At 40.3% G+C, this 11,249-nt stretch overlaps 1 non-coding gene across 1 annotated transcript; it reads right to left on the bottom strand.

Annotated features, from left to right (window-relative positions):
* Positions 1-4,160: 4,160 nt before the first annotated feature.
* Positions 4,161-4,279, bottom strand: LOC145395127 (5S ribosomal RNA). The gene has a single exon (XR_013896557.1). It is a non-coding gene; the product is annotated as a 5S ribosomal RNA (ribosomal RNA).
* Between the last annotated feature and the right edge of the window lie 6,970 nt (positions 4,280-11,249).

Raw genomic sequence — 11,249 nt, 5'->3', positions numbered from 1 at the left:
GAGCGACGCATACGAAACCCAGCAGTTCTTAAGAACTAAAGGGGAAGTAGCCAATCATATTTATTATCAGGAGTAGTAGGCAGCCAACCATGGGCAAACCGAACTTTTGTCTGGGCATCATAAGTAATGCAACGCCGGTCAAAGAAGGAGTTCGTCATGGACAGAAGAAACAGCGAGGTTGCACTACGAGGACTGATCATCAGTCTTCGAGAGAGTGGATTAAGTATCCGGGCCGTCGCCAACGAATCAGGCATATCAACTAGGACTGTGGCAAAGTGGGTACGAAGATGGCAAGAATATGAAGATCTGACTAATCAGAGTATGTTGACATACGGTGAACAACATTGCATTCCTCTTGCACCATTTTTAATTAGTGAACTAATTTAGCCATGTTCCTGTATTGTTATTGAAGGGCAGTAAATATGCCCTATTGTTACCTCCGCTAGGTTTATTTTCTGCGTGTCTGTCTGTATGTCTAAATGTGTCGGTCTGTCTGAGTGTGCGTGTGCGTGCGTGCGTGCGTGTGTGTGTGTGTGTGTGTGTGTGTGTGTAATTCACCGGGTCGGTCAGGACCACATGATGGTCGTGATCGTCAGCTTTTACCCTCCCGGAAGGGAGCGGGGAGCTCATATAGTCCGATCTAAGGGCAAGGCTGTGACCTTCACACGCGCACACACCCGTCCCCTTGCTCAAGGGGGACAGTAACCACCCACTTCGTCAGTGAAACTTTTCGCAACCTGAGCGAGGTGCGAACTCCCGTCTACCAGATGGTAATCGAGAACGCTACCACTGAGCCAGCGAGCGGTGTGTGCGTGTGTCTGAGTGTGTGTGTGTGTGTGTGTGTGTGTGTGTGTGTGTGTGTGTGTGTGTGTGTGTGTGTGTGTGTGTGTGTGTGTGTGTGTGTGTGTGTGTGTGTGTGTGTGTGTGTGTGTGTCTTTTACGCGAAAAAAGGGGAACGGAGTTTCATGAAACTTGGAGGAGGGATGGAGGATGAGGCAGGAAGAACCCATTAAATTTTGGAGTGCATCTGGTTTAAGGGGCACTCGGTAGAGCGCATTTATCCGTCAACTACTGAATGGATATTCATGAAACTTGATTGAGGGATGGGACATGGGCCAGGAAATAACCCGTTAAATTCTCGAGTGGATCCGGATAAAGGAGCACTCAGATGGAATGCAAACCACCGCAAAGGATTGTTGGGCCTCTACGGAGGTATGCACTCTATTGAGTGCCCTTCTAGTTATTAATGTATCTGTAGCATTCCCATATTGCCCACCACGTTTGGGTAGGGGCCCGTGGGTAGGCTGTCGTGGTCCAGATTTTCAAGTGAAAGCTGACAAGTGTGTCCACCCTCATGGCATTACTTCAGTCTGTGACCCCAGCCCCCTCGGGGAGCCTGGAACCTTTGCACATGGCATGGCTTTCAACCAAGAAATGTTTATAACTGTTTGTCAGTGCTGTTTTGATTATATTTTTAAGCTGTATCTCTTTTTGACATACGTATATACCTGATAAATGTATTATTCCCTTAGAAACGCTAAATACGTAATATAATATATAGGAACTGGGGTTGTAATTCATCCCAAGAAGTTTGTCAGTTCGTGGGTTCCATCTATCTTACATAATGAGGGACACAGATTTTGTCCCTAAATCTCCGCCTCACCCTAAAAAAGACAGCACGTAAATGTTAATGAGGGTTTGCATATGTAGTATTTCCTTGAGGGCCACAACACTGCTATTACTGAATCTCCTACACTCCCCAAAGGCTCTCATATCACTCAAAACGAAACCTTTTCCCACACATAACCCCACTTAGTGTAATACTAATCTGCACTAAATACTCATTAAAGGAAGGAGGAAAATGTTTACAGAGAGATCGACATACTTGCGATCGTCTGACAACGTAAATAACTGCATTCCACAGCAAAACGACCATGCTCACGAATGACGACGCGCCAGCAGGACGAAACGTTACTACGTGCGACACAGGAATCACCACTAACAAAATGTGCAGTGACACTCTGGGAGAGACGTGGACTAAAAGTATCTCTCACTACAGTCCATCGGCGGTTACGCGAGGCGGGATTACATCATAGGGTTCCCGTGAAAAATGAGAGCCTCGCAGAAGCGCATCGTGCTGTCAGGCTGGAATTTACCCGGCAATATGAGAACCACAGGCTAGACTTCTGGTCACAGGTTTTCTCTGACGAGAAAACTCTCCGATCTTCTGATCATGGTAGGGCTCATGTGAGGAGGAGAAATAATACCTGGTAAGATGTTTAATATACTGATGTTTGACCTAAACGCACTGCCGCATCCAGTGTTTCATATAGTTTTAGAGAGAGAGAAACAAAAAAAACGCTGGAGTAAATCTCGACAATCGACATCCCTGCTGGGGAGTTAAAAACATCACACTCCCGTATCCATTATTGCCCACAAAAGCAACTTCTCCCGAGTCACATTTAATGGTTATTCAATACTTGGTATTAAAAAGTAGGTCATCTAACGTAAGAAAGGCTGAATTGTCCCGTAATGTAATCAAAATTACAATAAAATGATAATTTTGCAGTGGATAAGTAAGGAGTCGGTATGGTTACACAGGCGCCTTCTGACGAACTAAGAGAGATCCCTCACTGGGTTTAAACACTTATAATTTCACACAGTTTCCTTTTCATTTAATCTTCATAATTTTCTTTTTTAGACTGATCTTATATTTACGCAATCTTCACGAGAGGGTGAAAATGTTTGGAATGGGTATGTGGAAGGATCAAGTGAATTTGTAGTTCCTTCCCAGTTAGGGTGGTGGGTATGTCGATCGCCGAAATTATGGCCAGCTGGAAAAAAAAAAAAAAATGGCTGTAGTACTGTAATATATACACCAAAATATCATAAATCACTTAGGATTAGGCCTACGAACTCGGTGATTTACTAGAAATAGGCTCTCATAATCACACCAGCAACAAAGCGAATGGTTTGTCAAATTAAAAATCACTTTTTGTTAATACACTTATCTATTACTTAACAGAAACGATAGTTTGGTTGACCAATGAATCGGTTACCCAGCACATGTGGGAAGGATAAATAAGTCTTTAAAATGTAGCATAGCATATACCACCCATAGTCTGTAAGGTGAAATTATGCAAGAAAATATAAGAAACACTACTTCCACCTATTCACTAGACTAGATAACTGTTATTCCTCCTATAACTATTTTTTTTATACATTAAAGCATTTCCCACACAAAGTAAGGTAACTTTCAACTAAAGAAGGAAGCCAGAACCAAAACTAACTCCTATAACGTAATATTCTTTTTTAGCTATTATCGAACAAACACCTACGAGACCAGAAGTGGACATCAACTGTGCAATGTATGGTGCTGGATATCTATCCATGGAGTGGGAAATATTACAAGAGTAGAGGGATGGTTCACAGCCCAGAAGTATTTGGAAAATCTTAAGGAATTTTTCCCACCTTCCCTGCAGGAGCGACATCCCTTCCCACCAGGTCCCATCATATTTGTCAATGATCGGTGCCCATTTCACATGGCGCTTGCAGTCCACTAGTGCTTTGCTACACAGGAAAAGCTTTAGCTCTTGGACTGGCATACCAAGGGTTAGGACTGCAAGTATCTGGGCGAATATGGTGAACACATAGTAGCCAGAAAGAGAGAGGACTGCCGAGCAGTTGATGGAACATATACGGCGAGAATGGGAATCTCTGAGAGGAAAGCCACACATTGAGAGAAATGTCGTCTCTAGTATGCCTGATTGACTCCGTGATGTTATTATGCAGGAGGGAGGAAGGACACATTATTAAACACATCAATAAACTGTCTATGATCTACAGTCTCAGTTTTCCTTTTTCATATTATATTGTTGCATATTACCAAATGCTCCTAGTACTGTATGTTAAGAGATTCAGGTAATGCTGTTAAAGTGAGCCTAGTAGCTCAGTCAGTAGAGCGCTGACTCACCTTCCATAAGGTCGGGAGTTAGGGCCCATGCGGTGCCACATGGCCCTCGATGCCTACACGATTATAAATATATATATTCATTCATTGCCAGACGCCATGTATCCCAGACGGGGTGGCCAAGGGCTTAGAGTTAATTGTTTTACAGGGAGGGGCACTAATCCTCCACCAACCCCACTTGACGTAAGGATGCCAACAGCATCTGGTGTTCTCAGGCGGTCACCCATCCAAGTACTAACCAGACCCAACGTTGCTTAACTTCGCTGATCGAACGGGAAGCGGTGTACTCAACGTGGTATCGCCGTATATATATATACTGAAGACAAAAGTAGGCCTATTCCATATATATACTGAAGACTAAAAGTAGGCCTTTTCCGCATACCTTGGCCGTGAAACATGAATACTGTGGATATCTTATTGGAGTGGGATTAGAATTTTAATGATAAACTTCTTTCTCCTCTAGCAGGCGTCAAAACCTACCGGTATGGCTATTCTGGCTAAATACATGACCATTTTATTAATGTTAGTGATAATCTCACGGTTATCGATCTGTCAACCATTTCTGATGTTGCTTACCACTACACACAACAATGCCATATGGTTTCAGTTACCTGATGCTATAGTGTAATGTTCTATCCAAGTTTGTTAATTGAACACTGTAATGAATTTGAGTATCTACAAATACCTGTTTATAGTTTTATAGCTTGAGTTTTACCAGATTCATGACATAGCATACATAGAATAAGTGGCTTGCTGGAACTGAATTGTCTGAGCACAATAACGCAGTATGGTAGTGTAACGGGTTAGAGATGAAAGTATGGGAGATATGTAGAGGGAAGCGTAGTCTGGTAGATACTGTAAGAGATGACCAAGGAGTGCTGAAGTGGTCTGATCATGTGAAATTCACGGATAGTAGGACTTATGAAATGGATATAAGAATCACAGGTGGAGGGCGCAACAGAGAGAAGGAGAACGAAGAGATGGAAGAATACTAGGAGACAGGCTTTGTGTGGCTGGGAGACAGGCATTGTGTCGCGGAAGTTTTTCAGATATTAGCCTATGAATTTGATGACACTACCCCAGAAGGACTAGGCCGATACGGCAATGCTCTCTTAAGATCCTCCAATATATTACCACTATGCAGGGAATCGAACCCAGGACTCTCAGATGAGAGCCAAGCAGCAATCCACTACACCACGACCAGGTAAAAGTTATCCAACATTATCACAATCTTCTTTCTTCTCTCTTAAGATCATCGTTATATTATTTTCCAATATGGAACTGTTTCATTAGCGACTTCACTTCCTTGTGATGTACAGTACAAATAACGTAAGTTGTGTATAACATCTGTTAGGTTTTCATGATGCCCCTGATTAGTACAAATCAGTCTGAATGATAGTACAAGTAATTACCTCATACTCAACCATACTGCATGAAACAGCCACAGCATTTACTTGTCAATATGCAATTACCCATAATCGTGATTTCAAGTGCAATTATAAGTGTTGTAGTAGAGGGAAATTATTATAACTGATGCAAGAAGTGAATACAGAAAATGAGCTATTCTTTTCCCACACACCTATGGGACATAGTGGCACTATGAAATGGGCGGAAAACCCTTCGAGGAGCCACATGGACAGGGTGATGACTCATCCTTATGACTGTGATTAAGGAAAAGTCAAGGAGTGAGTGGAATTTTCCACATTCCTTCCAAGGACTCTCAGGCAGCATTACAATCTCCACTCCGGTCAGTGCTGCCAACGCTAGCCAGTGAGTCCATGGTCATTGCCAGTGGCCTAAACGTGTAAAACCAATCATCTTCAACTTATCCTTACTCATCAACGGGACCACCTGGAGACCTTGGTGATGATTTCATTTGAAAGAGGTAGAGTTGGTGAGTCTAATGTATAATTTTTTCTCTAGCTATTATAGACTAGCAGATATTAGGATTTGATGTAAGGGTATTTTTTCCAAAATCTCAGATATTCCCATAAGGAGGACTGGGCAATGGCGAGAAACCCCCTGCGGATGAGGGTTAAAAGGCCCTCCTTTTGACAAACTGAAAACTTGGATCACCATTCATTTTATTCATCTTCTGATGTTTAAGTTGTATGTTATGCTTGTTTTATGTTCCTACATGTGGTGTGTTGACTTATAGTGCCACTGTTGTTGTGGACAACTCTATGCTGGTCCTGTTAAAATAACGTATGTTACATTTGTCTGATGTATTTCTTTATGTTGTGTTGATGCAGGGTGCCGGAGTGGTGGCAGGCAGTTCAGTGCTGGTGGTAGGCTGTGGTTCGGGCGGTCTGGTGCTGCATCTGGCTCGCACCCATCTTGCATCAGTCATGGGTCTTGACCCTGCCATCTGTGCCATCAACACTGCCATTCACCACCAAAGCCGCCTCCCTGATGATGTCGCCCGCCTGGTCAGTCTTGCATGCACTAATTATTGTTTTCAATGTCTGATCTTATACTAGTATGCTAGCATGGTTGAGTGAACAGTGATACAGTTAGGGATCAACGTACTGTAGGTCCTGGGTGTATACGGTAGCCATTTTTGTTTTGTAAATGCTTTTGAATCAGTTCGTATATTACTCAGTAATGATGGTAGATGATCCGTGCAAGATACAAAGTTAGAATTTTGGTAAAATGTATGGAGATCATTATTCTACGAAAATATTGGATAGGTTGCACTCAAATTGTCTGAACTATTTTGTTTTCAACTAATAATGATTTTGAATGACAAACCTTGCATGGTTTCTTTTTTTTCTGCAGTAAATTACCAGGTGTCTGAATTTTACAGACCAGTCTAATATCCATTTATAAGATGTATCGCATGTTGTAATCACACGCACTTGCAGTGCACAAGTCTGTCAGATTCAAAGAATGCCATAAGAGAAGTTATAAGTGAGTTATTCACCCATCACGTCTGAGTGACATGCATACATGATGACCAGGAGACATCCGGGTGGCACATATACATGATCTAATGTTTTGCAGCATTGTTTGAATAGTCCACGGGTTATTTTCACCACATGCTACCACTGGCAACCTTCCTGCATGCATCTAAGTCGTGCTTCAGTTAACTGGTTACCCCCATAATGGATAGACTCAAGCAAAATTTTTCCCTGTGTCTGGATCCTTGGCTGAGCACCAATGAAGTCTAAAGGCCAGAAAAGGCGTTAGTGATAGTATGATAAAGAAGAGAACTTGAGGTGACATTATCGCCAATTGTGAGTGGAGAAAGTGACTCTTCCTCTGAGGAAAGTGACTGCCATAATGAGTGTTGATAATTATGCATCACATGAGGAGGGTGGAGCATGTGAGTCATCCACTGTGCACCCGTCGTTTCACCCTGTACGTTCATTTGCTAGTTCCAATGATGGGAATGGTACAGAGGATACTGACAATCCTGGACAGGGGGATATTGGCATGCATGAGGAAATGGAAGAGGAGGCAGGGAATGGAGAAAGGGAGAAGGGGGAGGAGGGAGGGAGGAGGAAACGTGCTGCGGTAAGCCTCGCACCATCGCTGTGTCTATTTGCATGAATAATGGAAGCAGAATGTTTGTTTCATAGTGAAATCAGTGCCTTATTGTTTATTGAAGTTTTCGTGTGTGTATGTTATCATGAAAAAGTACAAATCACAGAAAAAAAAAAAAAAAATCTGTTATATTGGAATATATAGTGCAGTGGAGAAAAGGAGGAGGGAGGGTGGAGGGAGGAGGAAATGCCACGTGGGAAGCCTTGCGCCACCGCCGTGTTTATGTCAATAATGGAAGCGGAAAGTTTGTTTCATGATGAAATCAGTGCCTTATTTTTTTTTCGTGTGTGTATATTTATTATGATGAAAAAGTCTAAATCAAAGGGGAAAAAATTCTGTCATAGTGGGAAATATTTTCGATTATGGACAGTACATGAATAACTATTTTATTCACAGTATTTTTTTAAAGGATTTATATAGCAGTAGTAGTAGTGGTAATAGTTGTAGTAGCCATGGTGGTAGTAGTAGTAGTAGTAGTAGCAGTAGTAGTAGTTGTTGTAGTAGTAGTGGTAGTTGTAGCAATAGCAGTAGTTGTAGTAGTAGTAGTTGTAGTAGTGGTGGCTGTAGTAGTAACAGTAGTAGTAGTAGTAGTATTTGTAGTAGTTGCTGTAATACCCAGACTTCTATTGGCACAGCAGTGCTAGAGTCGAGCGACAATGCAAGCCAAACATATATCTCCACGTGTGTGTGTGTGTGTGTGTGTATGTGTGTGTGTGTGTTCTTACCTAATTGTTCTTACCTAATTGTATCTTTACAGCAATGAGTAAAGCTCGTACTGTCCCATGTCTTAAACCATGTTTATCGTACATATCTTTAAAATTGTGAATTGTTTTGGCACACACTATTTCATTCGGTAGTGCATTCCACTGATCAATTGCTCTATTTGGGAAACTAAACTTCCTTACATCTTTATCACCTCTCTTCTTACGCAGTTTCTTGTAGTGTCCTCTTGTTGGTGCATCCCCATAGGTTAAGTAATCATTTATGTCTATTTTCTCTTTCCCTGATATGCATTTATATAGCATAATCATGTCACCTCTTTTCCTTCTCTCCTGTAATGTTGGTAGATTCAGTTTAGTCTTTTTTCGTAGCTTAGATCCCTTAACCTTGGTACGCATCTTGTAGCGGCCCCTTGAACTTTCAATCTTGTCTATGTGTTTTTTGATATGAGGACTCCAGACTACTGATGCATACTCCAAGGTTGGTCTGATGAATGATGTCATTATCTTTCTTAGCATGTCTTCATTTATGTATGTGCATGCTAGTCTCATATTTTCAAGCAGTGTTCCATACCTTCTCACTGATGTGGTCAGCCGGAGATAGTCTGTTATTGATAATCACACCTACTGTAGGTCCTCTCTTTCTGATGTGTGTAGGGTTTTATTTCCTAACGTATAATCCCAATCAGATCTTTTTCCACTTTTACCAAACTTGATTACATGACACTTGTCCACATTGAATTCCATTTGCCATGTATTACTCCATTCATGAAGTTTATTTAATTCTTCTTGTAGCTCTTTACAAGAGTCTGTGTTTGTAATTCTCCTTTGTATTTTTACATCATCTGCAAACATATTTAGATAGCTTTCATTTCCAGTGTTACTGTCTCTATCATTTATATACACTAAAAAAATGATTGGTGCCAGCACTGAGCCTGTGGTACTCAATTAGTCACTTCTTTCCATGATGAGTAATTTCCCCTTAGTACTGTTCGCATTTCTCTTCTTATGAGAAAATCTTGCATCCAACAATACAGTTTGCCTCGAATTCCTCCTTGATGGTACAGTTTCCATAAAAGTCTTTGGTGTGGTACTGTGTCAAATGCTTTCTTGAAATCTAAATAGATACTGTCCACCCATCCTTCTCTTTCCTGTAATGTGTCTGTTACTCTGTCATAGTAGCTCAACAGATTAGTAACACATGATTTTCCTTTTCTGAAACCAAACTGTCTTTCTGTTATCATATTGTGTTCTTCTAGATGATTTACCCAAGCTTTTCTTATAAGCTTTTCTAATACCTTGCTTACAACACTGGTTAGTGATACTGGTCGGTAGTTGAGTGGATTTTGTCTATTCCCTTTCTTGAATAAGGGAACAATGTTTGCTTTCTTCCAAATATCAGGTAGTTTACCTTGTCTCAAGGATTTCTTGAAAATTAAAGATAATGGTTTACTTAACTCCTTTGCACATTCATGTAGCACCCAACATGAAATTTCATCAGGACCATTTGCTTTTCCTTTGTCTAATTTACTTAACTCCTCCTGTATTTCTTTTTCTGATATTTGTATATCTGGTAGTATGTGTGGACATGCATGTTCCATATAATCCTTTTCAAAAATTTTTTATTCTGTAAAAACTGATTGGAATTTCTTATTTAGTGCTTCACAAATATCCTTCTCTTGTGTATAGGTGATTCCTTCATCCGTAATGGATTGTATTTTATCTTTTACTTTGGTTTTGCTTCTGATGTAGCTGTAAAATAGCTTCGGTTGATCACTACTTTTATTTATGATATCCTCCTCAAACTGTTTTTGGGCTTCCCTCCTTATTCTTGTATAATCGTTTCTTGCCTGTTTATAGTTGTTATATGCCCTTTCACTATTGTGTCTTCTGTATCTATTCCACAACAAATCTCTTTTTTCTTTTGATTTTTTACATTCTGTATTGAACCATTTCTTTATTTTCTTTTCTGCTTCTTTGTGCTGTGGGATGTACTTCTGGACTCCTATTTCATAAAGTTCACAGAATTTTTTATATATAGCATTTAAATCTTGTCCTCTAAGCTCCTTTTCCCAATCAGTTTCTAAGAAGTACTTCTTTAGGTCATGATAGTTTCCCTTTTTATAGTTTAGGCTCTTTTTGTAACTTTCATTGCTGTTAACTATGTCATATGCAATCCTGAAGTTGCAATTTAGTACTGTATGGTCGGTTTTGCTGAATGGAGGGTGATATATTAAATTGTCAATATCGTTTTCTTGCCTAGTAAATATAAGATCTAGCATTGAGGGTACATCGAGTCCTCTTTTTCTGGTGCTTTCCCTTACATGTTGCGTTAGGAAAAACTCCTGCACGAGATCCAGGAGCTTTTGGTCCCAACAGCTTTCTTGGCTTATTATATCTAGAGTATTCCAATTTATATTTGTATTAAAATCTCCAGTTAGTATAATTCTTTCCGATTTCTCTTCCATTCTATGTAGTAATGCTCTTAAACTCTGAATTGTACTCTCTGCCAGATCCTCATATTCGCCTCTTTCCCATGTGTTTGATCTGGGTGGCATGTACAAATTGGCTACAATTACTTTCCCTTCAGATGTATTGATCTCTACTGCAATCAGTTCTACTTGTGAGGGTATATCTAGTTCTATTTCTTTGACTTTTAGATTTTTCTTTGTTAATATTATAATTCCTCCTCCTTTTTTTAAGTTCCTATCTCTTCTCCATATATTGTATTCCTCTAAGTTTAGGATGTCATTTGATATCCTTGGTGTTAATTTTGTTTCAGTTAGGCATATTATATGTGGTTCATTTTCTCTGATATAATCATTCATCTCTAATAATTTAGATACCATTCCATCCACATTTGAGTACATCAACTTAATCATCTTGTTTATATACTTGTCATGACTTGGTTCTACTACCTTCCTCCTTTTTATTCCCTCCTGTTTATGTACCACTTTCGTACCTGCAATCCAATTACTTTGTAAAAAAAAATGTATTCTTCTCCTCCTCTGATC

The sequence above is a fragment of the Coenobita brevimanus genome, chromosome 29, assembly GCF_032717465.1.
Source record: "Coenobita brevimanus isolate Jiangsu-jjx chromosome 29, ASM3271746v2, whole genome shotgun sequence".
Classification (NCBI taxonomy): domain Eukaryota; kingdom Metazoa; phylum Arthropoda; class Malacostraca; order Decapoda; family Coenobitidae; genus Coenobita; species Coenobita brevimanus.
Note: the sequence above shows the minus strand (reverse complement) of the source record. Positions and strands in the feature narration are given on the sequence as shown.